Below are 19,980 nucleotides of genomic sequence, written 5' to 3'. Positions count from 1 at the left end.
AGTTTGAGGCTAGGTGGCGTAGAGAGATGCGGGCCCTGGAGATGTGAGCAGGTGGGTCTAGGCAGCAGTGAAGTTGTGGATGTTTGTGTGCATCTGTATATGTATGTTTTGTATGTTTAAAAAAAGGGAAAACTACAGCCCACCATAAAAAAAAGATACTACATTTACATTTACATTTTAGTCATTTAGCAGACACTCTTATCCAGAGCGACTTACAGTAGAGTGCATACATTTTATTACATTTTACATACTGAGACAAGGATATCCCTACCGGCCAAACCCTCCCTAACCCGGACGACGCTATGCCAATTGTGCGTCGCCCCACGGACCTCCCGGTTGCGGTCGGCTGCGACAGAGCCTGGGCGCGAACCCAGAGACTCTGGTGGCGCAGCTAGCACTGCGATGCAGTGCCCTAGACCACTGCCCCACCCGGGAGGTCGCCGTGACCTATACTACAGTGACCTACACTGTCAGCAGGAATGTCTGTAGCCAAACGAGGAACATCTATTTAGGCTGAGAACTTTTTCCAAATCACATGAAGAATCATGTTCTCTCCACCACCAGTTTTCTTTTGACAGCACTCCTTGTCCCACAAATATTTCAACACAAACACCCCAGAAAGTACATAGGCATTAACAAGCAGTCAACTCAGGGAATACATTTTCATAGCCCCTTTTCTAGCTGGTCTCTCTTTGCTCCAATGTCATTTTTTTATGAGTGAGTTTCTTTGTAGACTGACTGCACTCAGCATTGGCGGAATACAAAGTGAAAAAGTAGTGAATTGGCACATTGCAATGCGGTGGTGTGATCTGAATGATGTGTTGTTCGAATTGCTCTTCAGCAATACCTCTGGAGTAAAACAACACACATACACCTGACAGTATGTATGCATGTATGTGTATGTATTATTATTTCTCCCTTTGAAACATCTTGTGAGTGATGACTTTACACACGAGGAAGGTTTGTGCAGCTGGAGAAATTAGAACCGATTCAACTATGGGTCCTTTGGAAACAACGACTTGAGTTGTGATATTAACTGACGAAAGGTATGCAAAGGTCTATATAAAAGCAGGTTATTTATTTAACAGGAGAGATTTTGGTTTATTCCTGTATGTCATCACCATATTGTCATTCAGTGAAATGCTAACGAGTGCGCTGAGAGTCAAGTACAGGTACAGGGAGTGAGTGTTTAAATCAACAAAACAATGAACACGAAACACAAACAACACACCGACAGGAAACAGTCAATAACACCTGAGGAAAGAACCAAGGGGAGTGACAGATATAGGGAAGATAATCAAAGAGGTGATGGAGTCCAGGTGAGTGTCATGAGGCGCTGGTGCGCTTGACGATGGTGTGTGGGATAATCAGCAGCCTGATGACCTAGGGCCTCTCACCTGGGAGTATACGAGAGGGAGTATACGTGACAGAAATGTTGACGGTATATGAGTTGTGAAAAGTCCATTTGCTTGGTGCTCTACATACCGCAACATTTAAGTTATATCCTCACTGTGCAGCTCACAATAAATAATGCACAATGCCACCGTGGTTATATGGTATATTTGGAAAGTATTCAGACCCCTTGACCTTTTCCACATCGTTACATTACAGCCTAAAATGGAATAAATTGTATTTTTTATACACACAATACCAAAATAAACAACTGAAATATGTACATAAGTATTCAGACCATTTACTCAGTCACTGGCTATAAAATTCAGCTAACATTAATCTAGCACCAGGATCAGCAGTGCTTACTTAGCATAAGCTAAGTCAGATATTTTGCTAGCTAATTTAGCTAACGTCGGTAGCCTCGAACCCCGGCCATATTATATCATATAGTTAGCCTCAAACTTTGCCCAGTCATACTGCTAGCTGTCTTGTGTTTTACTAAAAGCCCTGCTGAAAAACATGTAAACTATAACAGCCACGGAAACACATTGGACTGTTAATTTACCTTGATAGTATTAACTTACATACTAGCAAGATTGTTGCTTGCATGCAGGGCCAGGCATACATAGACTAGACAAAGGAGATGCTCAAAACCCTGGTAGTTCTTGATTTTTGGACTATTGTCTTTATTTTGCGGTATCATTGACTTAAGGAAGACAAGCTACCTAAATGTGACTTATCGGATAGTACTGAAGCAGGACATGTTTTTGAGTTACGTTTTTAGCCCAAAGCCTTGTATTTATGCAAAACAACTTAACCTGTTTGGGCTGCAAGCCCGAATTCGGTACGACAATGACAACAGCTGCAGGGCGCGAAATTCAAAATCTATTTTTTAAAAATATTTAACTTTTACACATTAACAAGTCCAATACAGCATTTGAAAGATAAACATCTTGTCAATCCAGCCAACATGTCCGATTTTTTAAATGTTTTACAGAGAAAACACCACATATATTTATGTTAGCTCACCACCAAATACAAAAGTGGACAGACACGTATGGATATGATTATGAAGTATGAATTATGATTCAAGTAGCATGCACAAGCCAACCGAAATAAACTAAAACCAACCTAAAGAGCCCAGAAAAAACTACCTCAGATGACAGTCATATAACATGTTACACAATAAATCTATGTTTTGTTCATAAAAAGTGCATATTTTAGCTATAAATCAGTTTTACATTGATGCTACCCAAAAATGCTAACACATAGCTAGAGTCTGAATCCAGACGGGAGTAGCCAGAGAAAATACATACACCAACGTCGGCTACTAATTACACCTCATAAAACATTTCAGAAAAACATATGGTGGATAACTAATGAAAGACAGATATCGTGTGAATAAAGCCAACATTTCCGATTTTTGAAGTGTTTTACAGCGAAAACACAATATATCGTTATATTAGCTAACAACATAAGCTAGCATAAGTCAGCACTAGCATTGGTCAAGCGCTAGCCTAGCACAGTTAGCCCACTTAGCACAGCACAACTCAACAGATATATGAAAAAGCATCCCAAATTGGGTCTTATCTTTCTTGATATTCCATCAGAATGTTGTAACGGGGTCCAATGTCCAGTAGAGTCTTTAGTTGGGTTCCAGAACGAATTATTTCCCTCTTTGGTTAGCTAGCACAATAGCATTGCGGCGCTACACAGCGTTTCTTCAAAAAATTCTTCCGTCGTATCACATCTAAAGTCCAGAATAAATTGCAATAATATAATTAAAGTATATTGAAAAAACATACTTTAGGATGATTTTGTGACATGTATCAAATAATATCGTAGTCAGACATCATATTCACCGTTATCTACCTTGTTCCAGAAGCCGAGACCAAATTATGCTTCGCGCCCGGAATTTTTTTTTAACTGCGCAGGTCTCACAAGAAGGTGTGTTATTCAGTCCATGGACGAGATATTCGACTCCTTTCAATTCTCACTTCCGCATTACAGCCTGACGAATGCGTGTGACGTGTCCCTATGGTCCCAAGTCAAAGGGCCTTTTATAGAGAAGGTCTTAAAGAGACACATCGCATTTTGGAAATCTCAATTCGGCTGGGAAAATGGCTGTAAAAATATTTCTGTTCGACTTAGAGAAACAATTCAAACCTTTTTAGAAACTATAGACTGTTATCTATCCAACAGTAGTAAATATATGCATATTGGAAAATAAAAAGTTTCTTAGGAGGCCGTTTGAAAATGTGCACACATTTTCCAGTTTTTTCAATATTCAGCTTGCAGCCCAAACAGGTTTTAAGGTAGGCAACTTCTTCAGCCTGACTGGCTTTCATTTAAATGATAGCGTTAGCCACGCTAGCTCGCGATTAGCATGAAGACATAGAAAAGCTCACAAAGCAAGTGACAACCTTGTAATACCTTTGCTAACATCTAACGTTACATGTCAGCTTTCGAACAGAGTAGACTTTAATGTGCACGTTCACTTTTTGAATATATTCCATCGAAGCTTATGTTAAAATACCTTCAGGCATATACCCAGAACTGCTTCAAATGAATAGGATTCCCATTCGTTCCACTTTATTTTCACACACTTGTGTTTTGCAGAAGGGAACCATGAAGAGGAGCTTGGAGTGAGCAAGGGGGAGGCTGATAAAGCAGCAGAGAAGACCTGATACATCAAGTATCAATTCATTAAGGTGATTCTCACCTGGTTGGCATGCATGCACAACACGACAAGGTATGCAACATTAAGCCCAATCAAATATCCAATGTTATTAAAACATGTATCCCAATTTACAGTCAAGCAACACCTGTCAGTTGTGTCAATGTTATGAACTACAAACAATCCATGTGTTACGTCCGTTGTTGGAACGAGACCAAGGTGCAGCGTGATAGCCGAACATCTTACTTTTATATAAAATGAACACCAAAACCCAACAAAATACAAGACGAACATAAAGTTCTGCAGGCTATACAGCAACTAAGAAAATCAAGATCCCAAAAACTAAAGGTGGAAAACAGCCTGCCTAAGTATGATACTGTCGCCGGAAGCTCTGGACTGGGGAGGCGCACTGGAGGCCGAATGCGTGGGGCCAGTACAGGTGGCACCGGGCTGATGACAAGCACCTCAGGGCGAGTGCGGGGAGGAGGCACAGGGCGTACTGGACTGTGAAGGCGCGCTGGGGACACAGTGCGTAGAGCCGGCGCAGGATATACTGGACCGTGGAGACGCACTGGAGGTCTGGAGCGTAGAGCTGGCACAAAGCGTCCTGGCTGGATGCTCACTTTAGCCCGGCAAGTGCGGGACACATTGCGTATCTCCGCAAAACATGGTGCCTGACTGGTCCCACGCTCCTCACGGCGACTGTCTTGCTCCAGACACCAAAGCATCCACTCTACCTCATCATCCCCCTCAACTATCTCACAATACTCCTCGCTCAGTCTATCCCAATACTCCTCTTCGCTCTCTTACTCGCCCCTTGGCTTCACCGACCAACCCGTGTGCCTCCCCCCAAAAATGTTGATCCCACAAACTAAGGTGGACAACAGGCTGCCTAAGTATGATCCCCAATCAGAGACAACGATAGACAGCTGTCTCTGATTGGGAACCATACCCGGCCAACAAAGAAATAGAACACATAGATTGCCCACCCTAGTCACACCTTGACCTAACCAACATAGAGAATAAAAAGGATCTCTCAGGTCAGGGCGTGACAGTATGGTTCTTGGAGTCAATGAATCAATTGAAAGTGACTACAATTAGAAATGTTTAAACTGTTCCAGTAAAGATGACAAAGGAATCTGCTCTTATGGTTCTGTTTACATTTTTTCAGACACTTCAATCTGTCACTCATGTTTGACATTAGGCAAAATGTATTCAGCCACTGTAGGACGGAGAGCCGCTGGTTGGCATTTGACTGCAGTGTCTGTAGGTGTACCAGGAAAGGACGTTAGAAGTTAGGTCCCCATGATATCGAAGCTTCTTATCATCTCCGCTGCAGCCCAGTCGATATCGATAAAAAAAAAACTGGAACAGATAGTGTAGCACAATGTACAACTCTAGTTTGCCTATTGTCCCAACAAATGTCAATTATACATTTTTACATACGTCAGAGTGCATTTTATTTTATAGCTCTGCTTTCAACACCATCCTGACCCACAAACTGGTTAGCAGACTCAGGGCTCTGGGTGGAAATCCTGTAATAACAAATTCGATTTTTTTACATTATAATAAGAATGTGTATCCCCAGAATGGACCCGACACTACCATGGTACACATGAGTACATGACAGAGCTGTGGGACCTGACATAATGGTGATAGGACAACAGTCTCAGCGTAAACAAAACAAAGTAGATGGTGATACTTGACCATTCTCCCATCTAGATGACATGGAGATGATCAGCAGCTTCAAGTTCCTGGGCACCCTGATATCCTTTTCTGCCCTCAGTTACTTCACTCAAAGTCCCACTTGTGCTTCCCCACTACCCTCAAACTTGCTGCACCACGACCCATGTACCAGCTACGGTGTCTGTTTTTACTGCCATAACACATGTAAATGAAATGTCCATATTTACGGTAAGATTTATTTACGGTAACATTGCACATATTGTAACTTGACATAACTACTTTGCATAATGCTCAGTTTACCCACTCTAAGAAATCATACATGTATTTAAATATTAAAGCTGCGTTATGTATTTACTGTGTCCAATTGATTCTGGTTGGTTGTAAGGTTTTTGAAAACTTTCACTGCACAACTTTATTTTGCTGATGGACAATCCTGTCGGAAACATTCATAATATCAATTATTTTGGTACACATCAATTAACACTGGCTGCACTATTCCGAACTCACTAGGTGGTCATGCAGTAAACATTTTGGATAATTCCCCTTAAATTATTATTTAAATCAAATTGTATTTGTCACATGCGCCAAATACAACAGTGAAATGCTTACTTACAAGCCCTTAACCAACAATGCAGTTTAAAAAAAAAAAAAGTAAATAATTAAAGCGCATCAGTAAAATAACAATAGCGAGGCTATATACAGGGGATACTGGTACAGAGAATGTGCGGGTGTAACAGTATAACTTTAAACCGTCCCCTCGCCCCGACACGGGCGCGAACCAGGGACCCTCTGCACACATCAACAACGGTTGCCCACGAAGCATCGTTACCCATCGCTCCACAAAGGCCGCGGCCCTTGCAGAGCAAGGGGTAACACTACTTCTAGGTTTCAGAGCAAGTGACGTAACTGATTGAAATGCTAGTAGCGCGTACCCGCTAACTAGCTAGCCATTTCACATCCGTTACCCTCACCCCCCTTTCAACCTCCTCCTTTTCCGCAGCAACCAGTGATCCGGGTCAACAGCATCAATGTAACAGTATAACTTTAAACCGTCCCCTCGCCCCGACACGGGCGCGAACCAGGGACCCTCTGCACACATTAACAACGGTTGCTCACGAAGCATCGTTACCCATCGCTCCACAAAGGCCGCGGCCCTTGCAGAGCAAGGGGCAACACTACTTCTAGGTTTCAGAGCAAGTGACGTAACTGATTGAAATTCTAGTAGCGCGTACCCGCTAACTAGCTAGCCATTTCACATCCGTTACACGGGGGCACTGGTTAGTCAAGTTAATATATACACGTAGGTAGAGATATTAAAGTGACTATGCATAGATAGAGTAGCAGCAAATAGTCTGGGTAGCCATTTGATTAGATGTTCAGTAGTTTTATGGCTTGGGGGTAGAATCTGTTTGGAAGCCTCTTGGACCTAGACTTGGTGCTCTGGTAGTGCTTGCCGTGCGGTAGCAGAGAGAACTGTAGCTGTGGCTCCGCTGGCAATCCCAGCCTAGGAATGCTGAAGCCCCCCAAAGTGAAAATGAAACCTTCTCCATGGTTAAAAGGTATGTGTTCCCCCCTGAAAAAAGGAAAGGGGGGACATTAAAGTCCATAAGTAACACTTGTTGGAGAACACAATACTCTAAGTGAAAGTAGTTTGGGATTTAATTTATATATTACATTCTTAGGGGGCCCATGGAAGAATAAGGCTATAAAATGCTGACCCACAGTCGTGAGAGTGATTAAGTGATGTTTTACTGACGTGGGCTGTGTTACTTCAATGATCATGGTTTTGCATCTAACCTTCCACCTCCAGCAGCCAGTCCCTCCAGAAACATATGACTCTGCTCTCTATTGCTCTTTGATTGGTACCAGGTGGGCAGCGCTCTGCTTTGAGGAGAGAAGCTATGTCTTTGGCCAAAAGAGGTTTCTCAGCGTAGATGAAAATCTCTCTGAAGAGGCTTGAGTGTCTATTCATGTAAGGCAGGAGACCTCTTTGAATCTATAAAGTCAAAAGAAGTCTATGAATTTGCCCTGAAGAATTGAACTAAACTTGAGATTCCTTAGATATATGGAAACTCACTACTCAAGAGCATCCCGTATCCTGCTTTCTAAGTAGAACTTTGTGGCTGACTCCACCAGGGCATCCCTCTCCAATGTGCGAATGTATCGCACTGGACCCAACATGACCACTTCCTGTGCCTCGTCAACCGTTTGTGCTAACTGGATCTTAGATTGTTTATTGAAAATTGTTTTGGTACAAATTAGCAAAACAATAAACGGATTATCACTACCCTTAAAAAAGATTGACTGCCAACAAAAATAAACCAAATCCATGTGGAAAAGTTCTCATGAACTACAACCCAATTTTTTTGCAAACTTAGTGCAAACTAACAGTAACATAACATCCATCACAGTATAAAGTTAGTTACCTTCTCCAACTTCTCTCTGAAGTCATATTCCGCAATTTCTTTCAGTTCTGGCACAGGAGGTTGTAGGCCACACACTTGCCTGTATAGCCTCTCTGAAAAAATGTGTCTCTACACCCCCATGTACCAGACAGACAGCAATCATGTGGCCCACCTACTTGTATACGCCATCATAGAGTGCTGTCACACAGAAGACAAACAGTAAAACAAGGACACATTACATACAAAAATCAATTGTCTTATATAGTCATGTATATTGCCATAAACAAATGTGTCTTTGTTGGTGTAAAAGTGTAACTCACCTTGAGAGTTGCAAGAAAGGCATTTTTGCCAATCAGGTCCCTCAAATATTGCAGAGGAATGGATGGCACTCATTAGCAGCCGGAGAAATTCTCTTGAGGGACCACCCTCACCAGCTGCCCCTTTTCCGTCAGCATCCCTAAAAACCATGTCTATTTTTGCCTCCGGATTAAAGCGGGCTCTCTTAAAGCCTCTCATTGCACAATCATAAACGTTGTCCCTCATCACGTTCATTTGGTTGGCATCTCATTAACTTCAGCAGTGTTTGGAGATCAACACTAAAAGAGACATTCAGAATAACAAAGCTCAGATACTTCCCACAATTCATCTGTAAAAACAACAACTATTTACAGGGATGACTTACTCATTGTCATCACCAACATCAACATAAGAGTGTGGTGAAGGTGGACGATAAGCCTCGGAATGGTGGAGAGGAGTACAGGACGTTGTATAGGTGGAGGGGGACCACAAGAAGTGGTGCAGAAGATGGGGTGCCACAGGAATAGGTGCTGCCACAAGTGTAGCCTCGTTTACAGAAGGAGTCTGTAAAAGGTCATTTAAAGGCTTATACATTTCAAAAACATGGAGAAAGCAATAAAGCTGTCAAACAATGTGATTGCCTTCTGAAAATGATTTACAGAAAACAAATGTAGCCTCATGCATCACTCACTATAGAATGTAATCAATGTGTGGGTCAAGAAGACATTTTAAGGATGCATGTAGCTCTATTTTTTAAATCATATTTTCAATATGTATTACATCCAACAAGCAGACAGTGCTGTTTTCTCCTACGTGGTCCGTCCTAACTGGAGGGAACGCCATATCTGGAGAGAGCATTCATGAAGCAATCCATTACAGTACTGCTGCGATTGTTGCTGGAAGCACGGAGAAACAACGAGACGGCTGTACCCATCAATGCCACCATGTATGACTGTCCTCCACTTCAATCAGAAAATACAGCACTGGTTGATACAAAAGCTGAAGACACATTAAATATACAAACATCACCATCCTCCTTTACCACTTAAATGCTGCATCAGGTTCCTGCAGTATATAACAAAGCAGCAGACTAAATACTAAATTAACATCCTAAATGTGGAACAATGTTAATGAACAGTCTACCGCGGATCACAACTATAAGTACTTCTGTTAGCCCTCTAAAGGCTACAACAAGGGTTTGTTCTAGACTGTTTCCTGCAGAGGAAGATATCTACTTCAATTAGAAAAATAACCGCGTTTATCTTGATGGGTCAAGAGGACAGACTCTCCTGTTGTTCCCACTTAGGCACAAATACTTTGCTCCAACTGTTTTTGCCTCCGTGTGTCCTCAATATAAGCATGTTTGTTAATTTCACGAAGCACATATTCTATCAATCACAGAAGTAGCAGAAACACAATAAACCAATTATTATCCACATGAGTGACATATGGTATCAAGGGCCATTGCATACTGAACTGTTAGTTGTTGATGAACAAGTTGTTGAGGAACAATTTGAGATGTTACAATGTACAACTTCTCACCAGTGATGTAGACAATTGTGTCTATCACAAAGATACATCTACCTTATCAGTTTGTGGTTTCCATCAAGGTGCCATAACGAGTTTGGTCCAGCAACATGGCATGACCTTCTATGCAGCCTCTGCGACATGGCTCTGAGGGCAGCCACCCTCGGGTTAACACGAAACATGCTGTCCCTCACTCTGTGTCTCTGCACCCAGAGCCCTTAATTGTGATCGAACAGCCTCCGGTCCACGTTTGTCGTTCCCAGCCACCAAGTCCTTAATCTTTTCCTCCAGAACCAAGTCTGATATGTCAGAATATAACGGGTCATGTGACAGATTGAAGTGGCTGGGAAAAAAAAGTAACAATGGACAGGGATGAGGTAATGCATATCATCATAATCATTTTAAAGTCCTGTCTTGATTGTAGTCATTCTAAATTGTTTGATTAGTAAGAAACTGGAAACCATGCATCTAAAGTCTGTAGTTTATAGAATTACTCCCAAGCACAACTGGAAACCATGCATCTAAAGTCTGTAGTTTATAGCATTACTCCCAAGAACAACTGGAAACCATGCATCTAAAGTCTGTAGTTTATAGCATTACTCACAAGAACAACTGGAAACCATGCATCTAAGGTCTGTAGTTTATAGCATTACTCCCAAGAACAACTGGAAACCATGCATCTAAAGTCTGTAGTTTATAGCATTACTCCCAAGAACAACTGGAAACCATGCATCTAAAGTCTGTAGTTTATAGCATTGCTCCCCAGAACAACTGGAAACCATGCATCTAAAGTCTGTAGTTTATAGCATTACTCCCAAGAACAACTGGAAACCATGCATCTAAAGTCTGTAGTTTATAGCATTACTCCCAAGAACAACTGGAAACCATGCATCTAAAGTCTGTAGTTTATAGCATTACTCCCAAGAACAACTGGAAACCATGCATCTAAAGTCTGTAGTTTATAGCATTGCTCCCCAGAACAACTGGAAACCATGCATCTAAAGTCTGTAGTTTATAGCATTACTCCCAAGAACAACTGGAAACCATGCATCTAAAGTCTGTAGTTTATAGCATTACTCCCAAGAACAACTGGAAACCATGCATCTAAAGTCTGTAGTTTATAGCAGTACTCCCAAGAACAACTGGAAACCATGCATCTAAAGTCTGTAGTTTATAGCAGTACTCCCAAGAACAACTGGAAAACATGCATCTAAGGTCTGTAGTTTGTAGCATTACTCCCAAGAACAACTGGAAACCATGCATCTAAAGTCTGTAGTTTATAGCAGTACTCCCAAGAACAACTGGAAACCATGCATCTAAAGTCTGTAGTTTATAGCATTACTCCCAAGAACAACTGACCTTAGACAGCGTTTGACTGTCGATCGGGACACGTAGAATATCTGCCATCTGAGACACAGTGAAAGCACAGGACATCAGAAACCTCAGTTGCTCTTGAGTGATGGAATAACAAGGTGCACCTCTAGCTCCTCTCCAAGTCCGAGGAGCCCGGTAACTGGAACTGGCTGTAACAATAATACTGTGTTTAGGCTACTTAATGTATTGTGACACAGCCCACCCTCATCATTCCAAAAACACTTAAATTATAGTAACTGTCACAAATTGTGGCCAAGTAATGTTTTTATAATATTGGAATTTAAAGCCAAGACATAAATAGAAATGTTGACCAAGAACGAATAGAATGGGCAGCAGGAGAAGGAAGAGTGAAAAAAACAACAGTAAACCCAACCACACCCAACATTGGTCAGCCTCCCCCTACAGTAAACCCAACCACACCCAACATTGGTCAGCCTCCCCCTACAGTAAACCCAACCACACCCAACATTGGTCAGCCTCCTCCTACAGTAAACCCAACCACACCCAACATTTATCAGCCTCCCCCTGCAGTAAACCCAACCACACCTAGCATTGGTCAGCCTCCCCCTAGCCCACTCAAGGCTCCTCTGTATGGTCTCCATTCTACAAGATGACAGTTTGGTGAAAATAGACACCATAGATGGGACTGCGATTCCTGTTCAAACAGTGCCGTAGTACTAACGTTAATGTTCCTGGTTTATGTTGTTAATTTCTACATCATAGGCTTAGATGAAATATTCATATTTCAAAGGGTATTCAAAAGTAATATCTATGCTGTTGGAAAGCTGATATGTTGTAGATATTAGCAAAGTTTTTACATGGCTGTCCTAGGTCAAATGAGCTTTGTAAATGTTTTCATGCTAATCGCGAGCTAGTGCAGCTAAGGCTACGTAGCATTGCAATTATAGCTAGCCTGCCAGCCTGGCTGAAGTTTTAGACCTTCAGTTGTTGTTTTGCCTAAAAATACAAAAACATGTTTGACGTCAGTACTCCTCGATAATAAGTCACCTTTATGTAACTAGCAGGGCTGTAAAAATATTACAAGACGGCGCCGTTCACTGTGGCTATGGCTGGGGTTAAAAAGCGAACTAGAACGTTAAAAAGCGAACTAGTAACTCATTTAACAATCCAGCCATTTACATACCAGCATTCATTACAACAAAATATATATACTACATATACTAGCTAAATATAAAATACTCCCTTGGCCTAATCAGACTAATCAGCGACACATAGGCCTAAGTTACTTGCACTGCTGTCTGTCTGAGCCTCCAACATAGCCATACACAGATTCATCCTCTGTGTTAGCTAGCAGATCAACTTTATGATTAAGAAATAATAGTATTTAAAAAGAATCAACCTTGTTAACGTGGACCGAAGGGCATCAAGTCCAGGATTATCGGCGAGCAGAAGCCGAGTCCAGCCATTTAGGGTCTGTTTGCAGCGGATATGGAAGTTCCTTCTCGCCATCCTCAATTGTGATGTTGCATCAAACTGACTATACACCGATTTAATGAAAGGAGGAGCTAGGGAAATTGGCTGGTAAAAATTTGCATATTAAAGAACGCGTTAAGTTAGCGTGTGTAGGTGTATATGTAGCAGCTGTGGGGTTTGGGGGACCTCTTGCAGCCGTTTATTTACCACATTCGCACGCGCTTATTTGATGCGTGCACACGTTCATTTAGTGCCTGCACCTGCTTACATTACTAACGCAACATTAAAAATATTGCGCTTTGACCAGGTGCTTTAAGACCCAAACAGCATTCCATACTGGAGTGGCTTGACTCCGATAGGCACCATGTTGCAGTGAGTGTGACACAGGCCACTGCTTTGCTTTAGGGACTGGCTTAGACGAGGGGCTTTTAGCTAAACTAAATCACTAATATCATTAGTGACGGTGAAAAGGGTAGTAGTAACACGGTTAGTTCAGCTGTTTTCCAAGGTTCTATAGTATGGCATTTTAATAAAACTTTTTTTTGCTTTTTTTTGTCAACAACAAGCTTTCATTTCAAATGTAAACCAGCACAAGATGAGGACTCTGGTAGAGAGCCGCTATTGCCGCAAGCTCATGGAGGAGCGCTTTGACCAGGTGCCATTTAGTGTTTGACTTCCCAGTGAAGAAGACGCTTTGAAGGTTGAGTCCAAGCTTGACATAAAGGGTATTAGGCAGAGTGGTTCTCAATCTGAGGTCAGTGAAGGGTATTAGGCAGAGTGGTTCTCAATCTGAGGTCAGTGAAGGGTATTAGGCAGAGTGGTTCTCAATCTGAGGTCAGTGAAGGGTATTAGGCAGAGTGGTTCTCAATCTGAGGTCAGTGAAGGGTATTAGGCAGAGTGGTTCTCAATCTGAGGTCAGTGAAGGGTATTAGGCAGAGTGGTTCTCAATCTGAGGTCAGTGAAGGGTATTAGGCAGAGTGGTTCTGAGGTCAGTGAAGGGTATTAGGCAGAGTGGTTCTCAATCTGAGGTCAGGGAAGGGTATTAGGCAGAGTGGTTGTCAATCGGAGGTCAGTGAAGGGTATTAGGCAGAGTGGTTCTCAATCTGAGGTCAGTGAAGGGTATTAGGCAGAGTGGTTCTCAATCTGAGGTCAGTGAAGGGTATTAGTCAGAGTGGTTCTCAATCTGAGGTCAGTGAAGGGTATTAGGCAGAGTGGTTCTCAATCTGAGGTCAGTGAAGGGTATTAGGCAGAGTGGTTCTCAATCTGAGGTCAGTGAAGGGTATTAGGCAGAGTGGTTCTCAATCTGAGGTCAGTGAAGGGTATTAGGCAGAGTGGTTCTCAATCTGAGGTCAGTGAAGGGTATTAGGCAGAGTGGTTCTCAATCTGAGGTCAGTAAAGGGTATTAGGCAGAGTGGTTCTCAGTCTGAGGTCAATGAAGGGGAACCAGTCGTGGGATGTTGCTGATCATTCCCTCAGATAGTTGTCTGACTCCGACACCGATTTATCAAATACATATCTAATCAATTTGTATTTGTCACATGCTTTGTAAACAACAGGTTTAGACTAACAGTGAAATGCTTACTAACGGGCCCTTCCCAATATAAGATGAGGGAGGACAATTTTATTTTTCAAGAGCATTTCCTTATTTCTATTACAGCGCATTGCATGATTCTCATTCATATTCCATGCACCTAGTTCAATGTAACAGTGATAGGTTTAGGCTACTACATGATACTCTAATTTTCCCTATACCCATCATGAGGTTGCTACAACCTAGCCTATGAATGAAAGTTTACAGCGTAGGTGCACACAGATCGAGAGACAAATTTGAGGTGACAGATAATGACACATGGACAGACAGTGACATTCAGTACCGCCTTGCACACTCGTGCCTGCATCTAGCTGATCTAGGGCATAATCATTAGTCCAACAGTTGCAAACAAGAATATCAATTGAACAAATTCAGATATTGTTTATCCCCGTTTTGTTGCTTTTAAGAAACTTTTTCAACAGAATCAGTGGAATGAATACACCCCTGATCACACGTAAACACAGTTCACTTTCATAAAAGCCACGTTGTATTCCTTCTCCCATCTATGTGCTCTCCTCCTCTCACCTCTTCCCTTCGCTTGTGGAGTTCAATGCACAACACATCAGCTGTATGTGACCAGGCGAAATAACCTTTCCATACCAAACCACTACACACATCCCACATCGTTGTCACCATATTAGCTAAAGTAACATCATAGTCAGCATAGCTAATAGAACTAACGCGTTAGTAGACCCGCTACAATCATGCACTAACATTAGCGTACCATCAATAAACAGTTACACCGGCGGGCCCGGGTGGCAAAAAATGAGTAAGACTAAAAGCTTTCCTTGACTTGGGAGAGTTCCAGTTTTGTGTTGGAAAGTCATAGCCAGCTAGCTAACATAGCATCCCTCTGTTTGAGCAGGATGTTTCAGTATGCTAAACTAGTGTGGTATCCCAGGTTTACCTCGGGGGATGGTAATAGAGGGGAGCCAGCAGAAGCAACAGGCTCTCCAGGAGCAAGCACTGGAGGAGCAGAACCAAAAAAAACTCAGACAGGTAGCGGAGGTAGCCCAGTTGAAGGTTGGGAGGGCTCAGGAATCTGGCCCGAATCAGTTCCTGGTTCAGTTAAGGGAGGAAGATGACGTGGAGTCGTATTTGTGCACCTTCGAGAGGACGCCACAGGAGGAAGGATGGACCAAGCCCAAGTGGGCCAGCCTGTTGGCACCCTACCTCTCTGGGAAGGCCCAGGAGGCCGACTTTAATTTGAACACTGACCAGGCTGCGAATTATGAGGGACTCAAACTGGAGATACTGAGCCGTTATGGGTTCAATCTCGCACGCCGTGCACAACTGGTCCACGACTGGGCCTTTGACCCCACCCTTTCCCCCCGTGCTCAGATGAGCGACCTGGTGCACCTGACCAAGGGCTGGCTACTGACGGAAGTACCGTCCCTCCCGATGCTCGACAGGCTCGTCCTGGATAAATACCTTCGGGCCCTCCAGAGAGGAGACGCGGCAAGGGGGACGAACAACACAAAGAGAGGCGAGGGGCTGAAGGGGGCCCTGACGGAACCAGCCGAGACTGTGAAGCGGGAGGGTGACCCAAACCGACGACGGCGGCGGCTGCTGGACCCAGATCAGCGACACTGCTATGAGTGCGGTGAGCCGGGGCACCTCGCGTGGAGCTGTCCCGGCCGGGAGGAGGCCATACCCTCTGCATCCCCCAGCTCTGGGGTAACCCGGATGGCGAGTTATGTCACCTCCTGTTTGGCGCACATCGAGACGGCCCCACCGATGGTTATTGTACGGATCGATGGCATCTACACCAGCACTCTGCTGGACTCCGGCAGCATGGTGACCCTGGCCCACCCACAGTGGCTCACACTGGTATGTGAAGCTGGACAGGAGAAGCAGGTACGGGGAGTCAGACATTTATTCGGACGTAGAACAAGACAGTAAGCCTATCTTCATTGCAACCGTCATTTCCGGTCACAACTTGCAGACTTGTTTACGTGCTGCTGTGCGTTTTGTTGCTAACCTTACTTTGCTACCTGACAACTTTACGGTTTTTACTTTTTAATTACCGTTTATATTTTTCGTTTTTCCCCTCACTAAACTTTTTTTTCATTCAACTTTTTCACTCCTGACACTTTATTTGGACGTGGTTCGTCAGGACCTCCACCAGCCGAAGCTAAGAAGTAACATTAACATGATGCCTTCTAATTGCAGTCTCTGTACTCATAATATACAGGAGAACGATCGCCTTACGGCGAGGATAGCTGTGCTGCTAGCCCAGCGTCAGACGCAATCGTTAGGCAAGGGTCATTTCAGTGCAGGAAAGGATGAAACAGCGTCTGTGCCACCAGTAAGTACAGATAGTAACGTTAGTATAAATCCCCTCGCACGGTCCCCGCAGACGGACAACATTCTCATGGCTTCTGGAGGGAAATTCTGTAGGAATGCTCAACCGGTGTCGCTCATTCAGCTGACAGAAACTTTCAACCGGTTCTCCCCATTAAGCAGCAAGTCGGAGTCAGAGGCCGAGCCTCCTCTGGTCTCTACTCCTCCCGTTACGGGGTCTGAGCCGCCGAAGCCTCCCACCATTAGCTCTGACAAATTGAAAACCCTAGTCATTGGCGACTCCATTACCCGCAGTATTAGACTTAAAACTAATCATCCAGCGATCATACACTGTTTACTAGGGGGCAGGGCTACCGACGTTAAGGCTAATCTGAAGATGGTGCTGGCTAAAGCTAAAACTGGCGAGTGTAGAGAGTATAGGGATATTGTTATCCACGTCGGCACCAACAATGTTTGGATGAAACAGTCAGAGGTCACCAAGCGCAACATAGCTTCAGCGTGTAAATCAGCTAGAAAGATGTCGGCATCGAGTAATTGTCTCTGGCCCCCTCCCAGTTAGGGGGAGTGATGAGCTCTACAGCAGAGTCTCTGGCCCCCTCCCAGTTAGGGGGAGTGATGAGCTCTACAGCAGTGTCACAACTCAATCGCTGGTTGAAAACTGTTATCTGCCTCTCCCAAAAGATAGAATTTGTAGATAATTGGCCCTCTTTCTGGGACTCACCCACAAACAGGACCACGCCTGGCCTGTTGAGGAGTGACTTGACTCCATCCTAGCTGGAGGGGTGCTCTCATCTTATCTACGAACATAGACAGGGCTCTAACTCCCCTAGCTCCACAATGAAATAGGGTTCAGGCCAGGGAGCAGGCTGTTAGCCAGCCTGCCAGCTTAGTGGAGTCTGCCACTAGCACAGTCAGTGTAGTCAGCTCAGCTATCCCCATTGAGACCATGTCTGTGCCTCAACCTAGGTTGGGCAAAACTAAACATGGTGGTGTTCGCCTTAGAAATCTCACTAGAATAAAGACCTCCATTCCTGCCATTATTGAAAGAGATTGTGATACCTCACATCTCAAAATAGGGCTACTTAATGTTAGATCCCTCGCTTCCAAGGCAGTTATAGTCAGTAAACTAATCACTGATCATAATCTTGATGTGATTGGCCTGACTGAAACATGGCTTAAGCCTTATGAATTTACTGTGTTAAATGAGGCCTCACCTCCTGGTTACACTAGTGACCATATCCCCCGCGCATCCTACAAAGGCGGAGGTGTTGCTAACATTTACGATAGCAAATTTCAATTTACAAAAAAAACACAGACGTTTTCGTCTTTTGAGCTTTAGTCATGAAATCTATGCAGCCTACTCAATAACTGTCACGCCCTGGCCTTAGTATTCTTTGTTTTCTTTATGTTTTTTAGTTAGGTCAGGGTGTGACATGGGGAATGTATGTGTTTTGTAGTGTCTATGGGGTGTTGTATGTGTATGGGGCAGAGTAGAGTAGAGTTGTCTAGTTATGTCTATGGCTGCCTAGATTGGTTCTCAATCAGAGACAGCTGTCATTCATTGTCTCTGATTGGGAGCCATATTTAAGGCAGCCATAGGCAGTAGGCTTTTGTGGGTAGTTGTCTATGTCTATGTTCTATGTTGCATGTGTGCACTTAGTTCAGGTTTAGCTTCACGTTTGTTTTGTTCATTTAGTAAGTGTTTGTTTTTCCTTCATTAAAAGAAGATGTATTTTTCACGCGCTGCGCCTTGGTCCTCTCTCTCTTATCAAGACGATCGTGACAGAACTACCCACCAACCATGGATCAAGCAGCGTGAGAGGAACCAACAACAGCGGCAAAAAAACCAGGACTCGTGGACATGGGAGGAAATATTGGACGGAAAAGGACCCTGGGCTCAGACAGGGGAATATCGCCGCTCTGTTGAAGAGAGGGAGGCAGCTAAAGCCCAGGAGCGGTGGTATGAGGAGGCAGCAAGGAGACGTGGCTGGAAACCCGAAAAGCCTGTGAGTAAACCCCAAAAAATTCTTGGGGGGGGGGGGCTAAAAGGGAGAGTGGCGAAGTCAGGTAGGAGACCTGCGCCTACTCCCTGTACTTACCGTGGAGAGCGAGAGTACGGGCAGACACCGTTTTACAGTAGAGCGCATGGTGTCTCCTGTAGGCGTGCATAGCCCGGTTCGGTACATTCCAGCTCCACGTATCGGCCGGGCTAGATTGAGCGTTGAGCCGGATGTCATGAAGCCGGCCCAACGCATCTGGCCACCAGTGCGTCTCCTCGGGCCGGCTTACATGGCACCAGCCCTACGCATGGTGTCCCCGGTTCGCCTACATAGCCCGGTGCGGGTTATTCCACCTCCCCGCACTGGTCGGGCGACGGGGAGCATACAACCAGGTAAGGTTGGGCAGGCTCAGTGCTCAAGGGAGCCAGTACGCCTGCACGGTCCGGTATTTCCGGCGCCACCTCCCCGCTCCAGGCCAGTGCCACCAGTGCCTACACCACGCACCAGGCTTCCAGTGCGTCTCCAGAGCCCTGTTCCTCCTCCACGCACTCTCCCTGTGGTGCGTGTCTCCAGCCCAGTGCCTCCAGTCCCGGCACCACGCATCAAGCCTCCTGTGCGTCTCCAGAGCCCTGTACGCACTGTTCCTTCTCCCCGTACTCGCCCTGATGTGCGTGCCCTCAGCCCGGTACCACCAGTGCCGGTACCACGCACCAGGCCTATAGTACGCCTTGAGAGTCCAGTGTGCCCTGTTGTTGTTCCCCGCACTAGCCTGAAGGTGCGTGTCTTTAGCCCGGTACCTCCAGTTCCGGTACCACGCACCAGGCCTACAGTGCGTCTCAGCCGGCCAGAGTCTGCCGTCTGCCCAGCGGCGCCTGAACTGCCCGTCTGCCCAACGGCGCCTGAACTGCCCGTCTGCCCAACGGCGCCTGAACTGCCCGTCTGCCCAACGCCGTCTGAACTGTCCGTCTGCCAAGCGCCGCATGAACTGCCCGTCTGTACTGAGCCTTCAAAGCCGCCCGTCTGCCATGAGCCTACAAAGCCGCCCGTCTGCCATGAGCCTTCAGAGCCGTCCGCCAGACAGGAGCCGCTAGAGCCTTCCGCCAGACAGGAGCCGCTAGAGCCTTCCGCCAGACAGGATCAGCCAGAGCCTTCCGCCAGACAGGATCAGCCAGAGCCTTCCGCCAGACAGGATCAGCCAGAGCCTTCCGCCAGACAGGATCAGCCAGAGCCTTCCGCCAGACAGGATCAGCCAGAGCTTTCCGCCAGACAGGATCAGCCAGAGCCTTCCGCCAG

Source organism: Salvelinus fontinalis, chromosome 8 (assembly GCF_029448725.1).
Source record: "Salvelinus fontinalis isolate EN_2023a chromosome 8, ASM2944872v1, whole genome shotgun sequence".
NCBI classification, from domain to species: Eukaryota; Metazoa; Chordata; class Actinopteri; order Salmoniformes; family Salmonidae; genus Salvelinus; species Salvelinus fontinalis.
Note: the sequence above shows the minus strand (reverse complement) of the source record.